Source organism: Pelodiscus sinensis, chromosome 29 (assembly GCF_052426305.1).
Source record: "Pelodiscus sinensis isolate ZL-2025 chromosome 29, ASM5242630v1, whole genome shotgun sequence".
Classification (NCBI taxonomy): domain Eukaryota; kingdom Metazoa; phylum Chordata; order Testudines; family Trionychidae; genus Pelodiscus; species Pelodiscus sinensis.
Genome location: NC_143080.1, coordinates 601,236 through 612,583, shown reverse-complemented (window position 1 = coordinate 612,583; position 11,348 = coordinate 601,236).

Below are 11,348 nucleotides of genomic sequence, written 5' to 3'. Positions count from 1 at the left end.
CACAACTGAACCCCCATTTCTGGGGGCTAAGCCCAGGGCTGGGCCACATGCCCACCTGGCTTTAAGTCGGCCCCATGCTCTCCCTGGGTTGCACGGCCTTCTCCCACCGAGCTGGCCGATTCACAGGCAGCTGGACCCAGCGACCGGGCCGTGGCTCGTGCGCACCCTTGGACTGTAGGGTTTTCCTGCTCTGCTCCGGCACGGACGAGGCCCCAGCTAGAGCATCATGTCCAGGTCTGAGTGCCACCCGACAGGAAAGAGATGGGCAAACGGGAGACAGGTGGCCCGCCGGCCACGGACGGGCCCAGTGCTGTGGGCATCCACCGTGCCACCCGCCGGCCACGGACAGGCCCAGCGCTGTGGGCATCCACCATGCCACCCGCCGGCCACGGACAGGCACAGCGCCGTGGGCATCCACCACGCCACCCGCCGGCCACGGACAGGCACAGCGCCATGGGCATCCACCGTGCCACCCGCCGGCCACGGACGGGCCCAGCGCCGTGGGCATCCACCGTGCCACCCGCCGGCCACGGACGGGCCCAGCGCCGTGGGCGTCCACCGTGCCACCCGCCGGCCACGGACGGGCCCAGCGCCGTGGGCGTCCACCGTGCCACCCGCCGGCCACGGACGGGCCCAGCGCCGTGGGCGTCCACCGTGCCACCCGCCGGCCACGGACGGGCCCAGCGCCGTGGGCGTCCACCGTGCCACCCGCCGGCCACGGACGGGCCCAGCGCCGTGGGCGTCCACCGTGCCACCCGCCGGCCACGGACGGGCCCAGCGCCGTGGGCGTCCACCGTGCCACCCGCCGGCCACGGACGGGCCCAGCGCCGTGGGCGTCCACCGTGCCACCCGCCGGCCACGGACGGGCCCAGCGCCGTGGGCGTCCACCGTGCCACCCGCCGGCCACGGACGGGCCCAGCGCCGTGGGCGTCCACCGTGCCACCCGCCGGCCACGGACAGGCACAGTGCTGTGGGCGTCCACCGCGCCACCTGCTGGCCACGGACAGGCACAGTGCTGTGGGCGTCCACTGTGCCACCCGCCGGCCATGGACAGGCACAGCACCGTGGGCATCCACCACGCCACCTTCTGGCCACGGACAGGCACAGCGCTGTGGGTGTCCACCGTGCCACCCGCTGGCCACGGACAGGCACAGCGCCGTGGGCATCCACCACGCCACCTTCTGGCCACGGACAGGCACAGCGCTGTGGGTGTCCACCGTGCCACCCGCCGGCCACGGACAGGCACAGCGCTGTGGGTGTCCACCGTGCCACCCACTGGCCACGGACAGGCACAGCGCTGTGGGCGTCCACCGTGCCACCCGCCGTCCATGGACAGGCACAGCGCTGTGGGCATCCACCACGCCACCTGCTGGCCACGGACAGGCACAGCGCTGTGGGCGTCCACCGTGCCACCCACTGGCCACGGACAGGCACAGCGCTGTGGGCATCCACCGTGCCACCCGCCCTCCATGGACAGGCACAGCGCTGTGGGCATCCACCACGCCACCTGCTGGCCATGGACAGGCACAGCGCTGTGGGCATCCACCGTGCCACCCGCCGTCCATGGACAGGCACAGCGCTGTGGGCATCCACCGTGCCACCCACTGGCCACGGACAGGCACAGCGCTGTGGGCATCCACCGTGCCACCCACTGGCCACGGACAGGCACAGCGCTGTGGGCATCCACCGTGCCACCCACTGGCCACGGACAGGCACAGCGCTGTGGGCATCCACCGTGCCACCCACTGGCCACGGACAGGCACAGCGCTGTGGGCGTCCACCGTGCCACCCGCCATCCATGGACAGGCACAGCGCTGTGGGCATCCACCGTGCCACCCGCCGTCCATGGACAGGCACAGCACTGTGGGCATCAACCGTGCCACCCGCCGGCCATGGACAGGCACAGTGCCGTGGGCATCCACCGTGCCACCCACTGGCCACGGACAGGCACAGCGCCGTGGGCATCCACCGTGCCACCCACTGGCCATGGACAGGCACAGCGCCGTGGGCATCCACCGTGCCACCCGCCGGCCATGGACAGGCACAGTGCCGTGGGCATCCACCGTGCCACCCGCCGGCCATGGACAGGCACAGTGCCGTGGGCATCCACTGTGCCATCAGCCGGCTGGCCACAAAGCCATGGGCATCCACCGCGCCACCCACCAGCCACTGCCATTGGCTGGAACGGTGAGCCACGGCCAAGAGCTATGACTGCCCAGTCTCCGGGGAGGGGCCACAGCCCGCCGCGGACGAACGCTGCTGAGCCACCTGGTGCGAACTCACGTAGCCACGTTGCTGAAACAGGGTTTAGTCTAAATCAGAGCAGCTGGGACTGTGGATTGCTGGGTCCCATCCTCAGTGCCAAGAGGGAGGGTTGTCTAGTGGTTAGAGCAGAGGCCTGGTGCCAGGTTCTAGCCTTGACTCTTCCACCGACTTGCTGTTGTACCTGTGGCAAGTCACTTAACATTAACAGCGGCTGATCAGCGGCACCTAGTGACCCCTGCACAGCGGCTGGGGGCAGGAAGCGAAGAGGCCCAAATCCAGGGCAGGCCTCAGGGTGAACGGGGGCGTAGAACGTAACCGAGCAAATGTGCGTGGAAAGAAGGGGCTGAGCCAGGGGAAGCGGGCGAGCTAGTGGCCACACAAGGGGGCTGGGAGTCCGGCCTCCTGGGCTCTAGTTTTGGCTCTGGAGCCTCGTGGCTGGGGGATGGGCCCGGGACTCGGGGGGTGCAATCTTGTCTGCGCCCCCGACGGCCTCCCAGGGCGGCCCCAGGGGAAACCACTTCCCTGGGGGTGCTTCCAAAATGGGCAGGGGGAGGAAGAGCCTCGCCGGAGCCTTCGATCCTCAGCGACCGAGAAGGCCAGGGGCATCCGGGGAGCGAGGGGGAGGGGCCATTTCCTCCCCTCGGAACGTCGGGGGCTGCAGAAATAGTCACACGTAGACACAGAGCCAACGCAGCGGCATGTGCCCACACGCCTGTACAGAGCTACACGCGTGTACCTGCACACGGGAGGCACAGAAAGCATCGTGCACGGAGACACTCATGCCCAACTCTCCCCGGGCCCTGGCAACGTGTGGGCCAGAATACAGCTCAGAGTTTCTGGGGCAGGTGCACGCCCTGGAAAATAGGGCTCTGGAACGGGAGCGGGGCCGGAGCGGCCTACGTGAGCACAGCTGCCCCCGGGGAGCCCCGCCAGGAGAGAACCACACGGAGGAGCACAAGGGTCTTCCTGGGGACTAATGAGGCTCCTGCCTTTGCCCCCTGTGGCTCCCCTTGCCCCGAGCTGACACCCCTGCAGCTCACCCCCTCCCGGCCTCCCCACTAGCTCAGACCCCCGCCCGGCTGCTCAGATCCCCCCACAGCCTCCCCACTAGCTCAGACCCCCGCCCGGCTGCTCAGATCCCCCCACAGCCACCCCACTAGCTCAGACCCCCGCCCGGCTGCTCAGATCCCCCCACAGCCTCCCCACTAGCTCAGACCCCCGCCCGGCTGCTCAGATCCCCCCACAGCCACCCCACTAGCTCAGACCCCCGCCCGGCTGCTCAGATCCCCCCCCAGCCACCCCACTAGCTCAGATCCCCGCTCGGCTGCTCAGATCCCCCCACAGCCACCCCACTAGCTCAGACCCCCGCCCGGCTGCTCAGATTCCCCCACAGCCTCCCCACTAGCTCAGACCCCCGCCCGGCTGCTCAGATCCCCCCCCAGCCACCCCACTAGCTCAGATCCCCGCTCGGCTGCTCAGATCCCCCCACAGCCACCCCACTAGCTCAGATCCCCGCCCGGCTGCTCAGATCCCCCCACAGCCTCCCCAGGTGCTCAGACCCCCGCCCGGCTGCTCAGATCCCCCCACAGCCACCCCACTAGCTCAGACCCCCGCCCGGCTGCTCAGATCCCCCCACAGCCTCCCCACTAGCTCAGATCCCTGCCCGGCTGCTCAGATCCCCCCACAGCCTCCCCACTAGCTCAGACCCCCGCCCGGCTGCTCAGATCTCCCCACAGCCTCCCCAGTAGCTCAGACCCCCGCCCGGCTGCTCAGATCCCCCCACAGCCTCCCCACTAGCTCAGACCCCCGCCCGGCTGCTCAGATCTCCCCACAGCCTCCCCACTAGCTCAGACCCCCGCCCGGCTGCTCAGATCCCCCCACAGCCACCCCACTAGCTCAGACCCCCGCCCGGCTGCTCAGATCCCCCCACAGCCTCCCCACTAGCTCAGACCCCCGCCCGGCTGCTCAGATCTCCCCACAGCCACCCCACTAGCTCAGACCCCCGCCCGGCTGCTCAGATCCCCCCACAGCCACCCCACTAGCTCAGACCCCCGCCCGGCTGCTCAGATCCCCCCACAGCCACCCCACTAGCTCAGATCCCCGCCCGGCTGCTCAGATCTCCCCACAGCCACCCCACTAGCTCAGACCCCTCTCCCACAGAGGCCTCCCCTCAATGGATCCCCAGCTCTGCACTCATTGCGCCCCCTCATGGCCACCCCCCCAGCTCAACCCCCATCTTTGCAGCCTCCCCCCTCAGATTTCCCTCTGCAGCCCCCATCTGAGGCCCCCCAGAGCTCAGACCACCCCACCCCAAGTTCAACTCCCTCTGCAGCCTGCACCCCCACCCTGGCCCCACGCCAACTCAGCCCCTCCCCCTGTGGCTAAGGGAGGAGGCAAAGGCAAGATCCTCTGGCAGCAGCAGCTGGGGGCTGCTGACACCACTGAGCACCACTCCCCCTGGTGGCCGTCTGCCCATGCTGCACCGCTGGGCCCTCCCCCTGCACCCGTTGGCCCCACCATGCAAGTGCGCAGGGTGCATCCTCCCCGTCGCCCTGCCCCCACATGCACCTTCCTTCCCGCAGGCTCAGTGCCGGGCCCAGTCCTGCGCCCCTGCCCGGCTCCAGCGCGGGGGAGCAGGACTGGGCGCCCCCTGCCCCGACATCCACCCCCCCGCCCGCCCTAATGACAGGCCCGAGGCAGCCCAGAGAAAGCCCCTGTGGATGAGTCACCCCCGGAAGTGAGTCACTGAGCCCGCTGCAATGGCAGGGGGGTTAACGGGCCCCCCAGCCCTTTGCAAGGAGGTGGCACCAGCCCCCTGGCTTGGGCTGCAGCAGGGCCGGCTCCGTGACAGCTGGGGTCAGGCGGGGTGGAGAGGGCACGGCCATGGGTCCTCCCCTTCCCAGCCTCTTGCTCTCCCGCTACGGGGGGCTGGTCCCTCCGGGCCGGGCGTGCCCAAGGCCACGGCGGAGCCAGGGACCGGACACTGACTTCCCAAAGCCCTGCCCGGGGCGGCTCCCCAGCCCATCTCACCTCTGGGGCACGGGGAGGCGCAGAGACTCCCCCTTGAACAAGTGGAAGGACCAGAGCACCCCAAAGCCACCAGCCACTGGAGCTTGGAGCCTGGAGGGGGAGTGACGTGGAACCAGGCCTGCAGGCAGGAGACAGCATGGCCCAGGGGCAGGCTGTCAGCCGGCCGTCTCCGGGTCCTGTCGGTCTCACCTCCATGGGGGTCTCTCCCCAGAGCCCCCCAGCACCCGAGTCGCAGACCCGGCCTCCTCCCAAGGCGAGCCGCGCGGTTCCCCCTGCAGGGAAGATGCCACCGCACGGGGCCCTGCGTCCGGGCAGAGGGGCCGGGGCGCAGGCTGAGCCCTTCCTCACAGCGGGTCTCCCCTGCACTCGCCGAGCCCCGAGGGGCCGGAGCACCGAGCTCTTGCAAAATGGAAACGCTGAAGGGGAGAGCCGGGGGGGGGGATCGCCAGCATTTCCCTGGGTTTCCCTTCCTCCTGGTGGAGCGTTGCAGACGTACCGGGCGGGGCGGAAAGTGCCCCCAGCCCTGGGGATCCAGGCTCGCAACGCGAGACACAAGGCAGCCGGAACCAGCCCCGAGCGCCAGACCGGCGCCCCGCGCCCGGGGCTGTACACGCGAGGGGGCGCGACTGGCTTCGCTCCGGGGCACTAACGGGGAGCGACTCGCCGCCCCTCCCCCGGCCACTCGGGAAACAGCAGCACTCCGCACCGGAGCCCCTCCCGGCTGGATCTCACCCGGCCTCCTCCCCTCAGCGACCCACGGCCAGGGAACCCCCCTCCCCTCAGCGACCCACGGCCAGGGAACCCCCCCGCCCCCCCTCCCCTCAGCGACCCACGGCCAGGGAACCCCCCCGCCCCCTCCCCTCAGCGACCCACGGCCAGGGAACCCCCCCGCCCCCCCTCCCCTCAGCGACCCACGGCCAGGGAACCCCCCCGCCCCCCCTCCCCTCAGCGACCCACGGCCAGGGAACCCCCCCGCCCGCCTCCCCTCAGCGACCCACGGCCAGGGAACCCCCCCGCCCCCCCTCCCCTCAGCGACCCACGGCCAGGGAACCCCCCCGCCCCCCCTCCCCTCAGCGACCCACGGCCAGGGAACCCCCCCGGCCTCCTCCCCTCAGCGACCCACGGCCAGGGAACCCCCCCGGCCTCCTCCCCTCAGCGACCCACGGCCAGGGAACCCCCCCGCCCCCTCCCCTCAGCGACCCACGGCCAGGGAACCCCCCCGCCCCCTCCCCTCAGCGACCCACAGCCAGGGAACCCCCCCCCCGCCTCCCCTCAGCGACCCACGGCCAGGGAACCCCCCTCCCCTCAGCGACCCACGGCCAGGGAACCCCCCTCCCCTCAGCGACCCACAGCCAGGGAACCCCCCCGCCCCCTCCCCTCAGCGACCCACAGCCAGGGAACCCCCCCGCCCGCCTCCCCTCAGCGACCCACGGCCAGGGAACCCCCCTCCCCTCAGCGACCCACAGCCAGGGAACCCCCCCGCCCGCCTCCCCTCAGCGACCCACGGCCAGGGAACCCCCCTCCCCTCAGCGACCCACAGCCAGGGAACCCCCCCGGCCTCCTCCCCTCAGCAACCCACGGCCAGGGAACCCCCCCGCCCCCTCCCCTCAGCGACCCACGACCAGGGAACCCCCCCGCCCCCCTCCCCTCAGCGACCCACGGCCAGGGAACCCCCCCCGCCCCCTCCCCTCAGCGACCCACGGCCAGGGAACCCCCCCGCCCCCCTCCCCTCAGCGACCCACGGCCAGGGAACCCCCCCGTCCGCCTCCCCTCAGCGACCCATGGCCAGGGAACCCCCCCGTCCGCCTCCCCTCAGCGACCCATGGCCAGGGAACCCCCCCGTCCCCCTCCCCTCAGCGACCCACGGCCAGGGAACCCCCCCCCGCCCCCCTCCCCTCAGCGACCCACGGCCAGGGAACCCCCCCGTCCGCCTCCCCTCAGCGACCCACGGCCAGGGAACCCCCCCGTCCGCCTCCCCTCAGCGACCCACGGCCAGGGAACCCCCCCCGCCCCCCTCCCCTCAGCGACCCACGGCCAGGGAACCCCCCCGTCCGCCTCCCCTCAGCGACCCACGGCCAGGGAACCCCCCCGTCCGCCTCCCCTCAGCGACCCACGGCCAGGGAACCCCCCCGCCCCCCTCCCCTCAGCGACCCACGGCCAGGGAACCCCCCCGCCCCCTCCCCTCAGCGACCCACGGCCAGGGAACCCCCCCGCCCCCTCCCCTCAGCGACCCACGGCCAGGGAACCCCCCTCCCCTCAGCGACCCACAGCCAGGGAACCCCCCCGGCCTCCTCCCCTCAGCAACCCACGGCCAGGGAACCCCCCCGCCCCCTCCCCTCAGCGACCCACGGCCAGGGAACCCCCCCGCCCCCTCCCCTCAGCGACCCACGACCAGGGAACCCCCCCGCCCCCTCCCCTCAGCGACCCACGGCCAGGGAACCCCCCCCCGCCCCCTCCCCTCAGCGACCCACGGCCAGGGAACCCCCCCGCCCCCTCCCCTCAGCGACCCACGGCCAGGGAACCCCCCCGTCCGCCTCCCCTCAGCGACCCATGGCCAGGGAACCCCCCCGTCCGCCTCCCCTCAGCGACCCACGGCCAGGGAACCCCCCCGTCCCCCTCCCCTCAGCGACCCACGGCCAGGGAACCCCCCCCCGCCCCCCTCCCCTCAGCGACCCACGGCCAGGGAACCCCCCCGTCCGCCTCCCCTCAGCGACCCACGGCCAGGGAACCCCCCCGTCCGCCTCCCCTCAGCGACCCACGGCCAGGGAACCCCCCCCCCGCCCCCTCCCCTCAGCGACCCACGGCCAGGGAACCCCCCCGTCCGCCTCCCCTCAGCGACCCACGGCCAGGGAACCCCCCCCCGCCCCCCTCCCCTCAGCAACCCACGGCCAGGGAACCCCCCCGTCCGCCTCCCCTCAGCGACCCACGGCCAGGGAACCCCCCCGTCCGCCTCCCCTCAGCGACCCACGGCCAGGGAACCCCCCCCCCCCGCCCCCTCCCCTCAGCGACCCACGGCCAGGGAACCCCCCCGTCCGCCTCCCCTCAGCGACCCACGGCCAGGGAACCCCCCCGTCCGCCTCCCCTCAGCGACCCACGGCCAGGGAACCCCCCCGTCCGCCTCCCCTCAGCGACCCACGGCCAGGGAACCCCCCCCCGCCCCCCTCCCCTCAGCGACCCACGGCCAGGGAACCCCCCCGTCCGCCTCCCCTCAGCGACCCACGGCCAGGGAACCCCCCCGTCCGCCTCCCCTCAGCGACCCATGGCCAGGGAACCCCCCCGTCCGCCTCCCCTCAGCGACCCACGGCCAGGGAACCCCCCCGTCCGCCTCCCCTCAGCGACCCATGGCCAGGCACTATCTAACCCTTCCCTCGGGGCACTCTGCAGTCAGACGTGGCCACTCAGCACTGGGAAGAGGGGACGGCCCTGCAGCCTGGGAGCTTGCCTGGCCAGAGCATCCCCAGCCCTGCTCTGGCTCAGGAAGTCTCCGGCTCCCCAGCTGGAGCAAGAGCAGGTCTCTCTCCTCCCGCCAGGAGCCCTATTCATGCAACCCGGGCTGGGCCCTAATTGGCTGCATCTGCCTCAGCTTCGGGCTCCACAGCCCCACCCCCAGGGCAGTAGCCAGGGAAGGGCAGAGCCTGGGGCAGGCGCCCACAGTACAATTAGAGGAAGGCTCTTTCTCCCCATTTTACAGCTGAGGGACTGAGGGTTGGAGGGGGAGGAGAACAAAGGAGCGAGCCAGCCGGAAGGGGGGGACATGGACGGAATGGGGATGCAGCCCGTTTGCTGTCCAAGGGCCCACTCAAAACAAAGCCAAAGTTTGCTCTTCCCTGGCGACTTGACTTCCCCCTTGCTCCTGCTTCACATGTCTTTGCAGGTCTAATGTTAACCCCTACGTGACCATACGGTCACCACCGCCCTCTGGTGGATGGAAGCAGAGCTGTCCTGTGTGTCCTAAGCCCCATACTGCCAAGACATGAGGGCGATTCTCGAGTCACTCACCACAGAGAGCTGGGAAGAGGAGGAGCTGAATGTTGTGCCCACTTGTTTCCTAGAGGCTTTGTCCTGCAGCCCAGTGACCAGGGTGTGGCCGTACCCTCTCCATCTCCATGTTGCAGGGACGGCCTTGGCTTACCCACAATTCATAGCATTTGTTGAGGCCCCTTGCCCCGATCTCCACTTATTTGTGGCTCCTCCCCCGGCCCTGCTCGGGCTGGGCATGAGGGGAATCCAGTGGCTGCTGTTCAGGCCTGGGCTCTCCTGCGCCCTCCACTAGAGCCACTGAACCGTGGAACGGGAGCTGCCCCTTTAAGCGCAGGGCAGGCATAGGGCCTGGGCAGAACTAGCTGGTGCGGGGGGGATCTGGAGGCCTGGTCAGAGGGTGTCTCGCCAAACCTCCCCACGGCCGCTCCTGGCTCCTCCACTCGCCTGCTCTGCCTGTGGACCCCGGGGCCAGATCCCGAGTGTGGACACCTGCCCTGGAGCAGCCGCTCTGAGGCCCCCCGGAGAGCACAGCTGCGCCCGCCTGCTGGGGATGCCCGCTGGGCCCCGGAGCGGGAGGCTGTGCGGGCAGCAGGCCAAGCCCCGGTGCTGTCCAGCGGCTGCAGCCCCTCCCTACCGGACCGGGAAGGCCGGGCCAACAGGCCTGGGGGCCGGCGTCGCTCCCGCGGAGACGCTGCGGAGGGGGACCCGCTGCAGCCTGCTCCCGGTACCCAGGCTGGCTGGGTGCAAGCACAGAGGGAGGGTGACGTGAGGGTTCGTCCCGGGTCACTCGCGCTCGGGGATGGCTCCTCCCCAGAGCTCAGCGCGCCCAGGCACACTGGCGCTGAGCCCTGCGACTGGCCCCACACACCTGGGCACTGCTCTGCGGGCAGTGGCCTGCGGGGCTGGGAGGGGCTGGGGGGCTCACTCCAGCCCCTGGGGACCTCTCGGAGGGCTGCAAGCCACAGCTGCCCTCTCGGCCGTCCACCTTGTACAGGAGGCCGGGGTGAAGGAGCCCAGCCCAGAGGCCCCGTGACGGCGCGTCGAGTTCCCCCCGACCCTGCACCCCGACTCCGCCAGCCAGTGGAACAGGGAGGGGTTATTGCTTCTGCGGGGCACAGCCCGGCCCGGGTTCCATGTGGGCATCGCGGGGAGGGGCTGGAGCCTCAGCCCCCTGCGGGGGGGGGGGTCCACCGGCCCCCGAGCCCCCAGCATGCGGCTCAGTCTCTTCTCTTCATGTTTGCCCAGCCAAGACTGCCCCTTCTCCAAGCCACCCCCTGCCTCTGTTCAGAGCCCTTCCCCTTGGGCCATGGACTAGTGACATGGGGGCCCTCAGGGTGCCCCCCGCTGGGCAGTGCTACTGACACCGGCCAGCAGGGGTCACCCCAGCCCACACAGCACCAGTGACAGCCCAGCACCGGGCCCCGGGCCCCGAGAGCGAACAGCTCCCCCGCCCCGTGACCAGAGGTGGCTGCTGTGACGCCCCCTGCGACCCCAGGGAGGGGGAAGCTGGCACTCAGGGGTCGGGCTGCCCTCTGCTCAGTCCCCTGGCCAGCCTAGGACCCTGCACGGTGCCGTGTTCCCCACCGGGCACCACCCGCCCCAAGCGGCAGAGCCGGGACGGGGTCTGAGCCCGGGGCAGGTTCACGGGGCGGCGGGTGGAAGGATCCCGCTGCTGGCCAGCGATGGCCTCTGGGGCCGCACAGCACTGGGGCAGGATCCGCAGCCATGGCAGCCGGCCAGAAGGGGAGGGCTGGGCAGTGCCCGCTGGGTGCAGCTCGCTCCTCTGCTCCCTGCCCTGCCCTGGCCGGGCTCCTCGCATCGCAGGCGGCGTCCTGGGGGTGCCAGGGGATCCCAGAGGAAGTGGCGAGGCTGTCGGGCATGGTGGGCACATCCCCCCGGGCGCATCCCCCCAGGCACATCCCCCCCAGGCACATCCCCCCAGGCACATGCCCCCCTGGGCGCATCCCCCCCGGGCGCATCCCCCCGGGTGCATCCCCCTGGGCGCATCCCCCCGGGCGCATCCCCCCAGGCACATCCCCCCCAGGCACATCCCCCCAGGCACATGCCCCCCT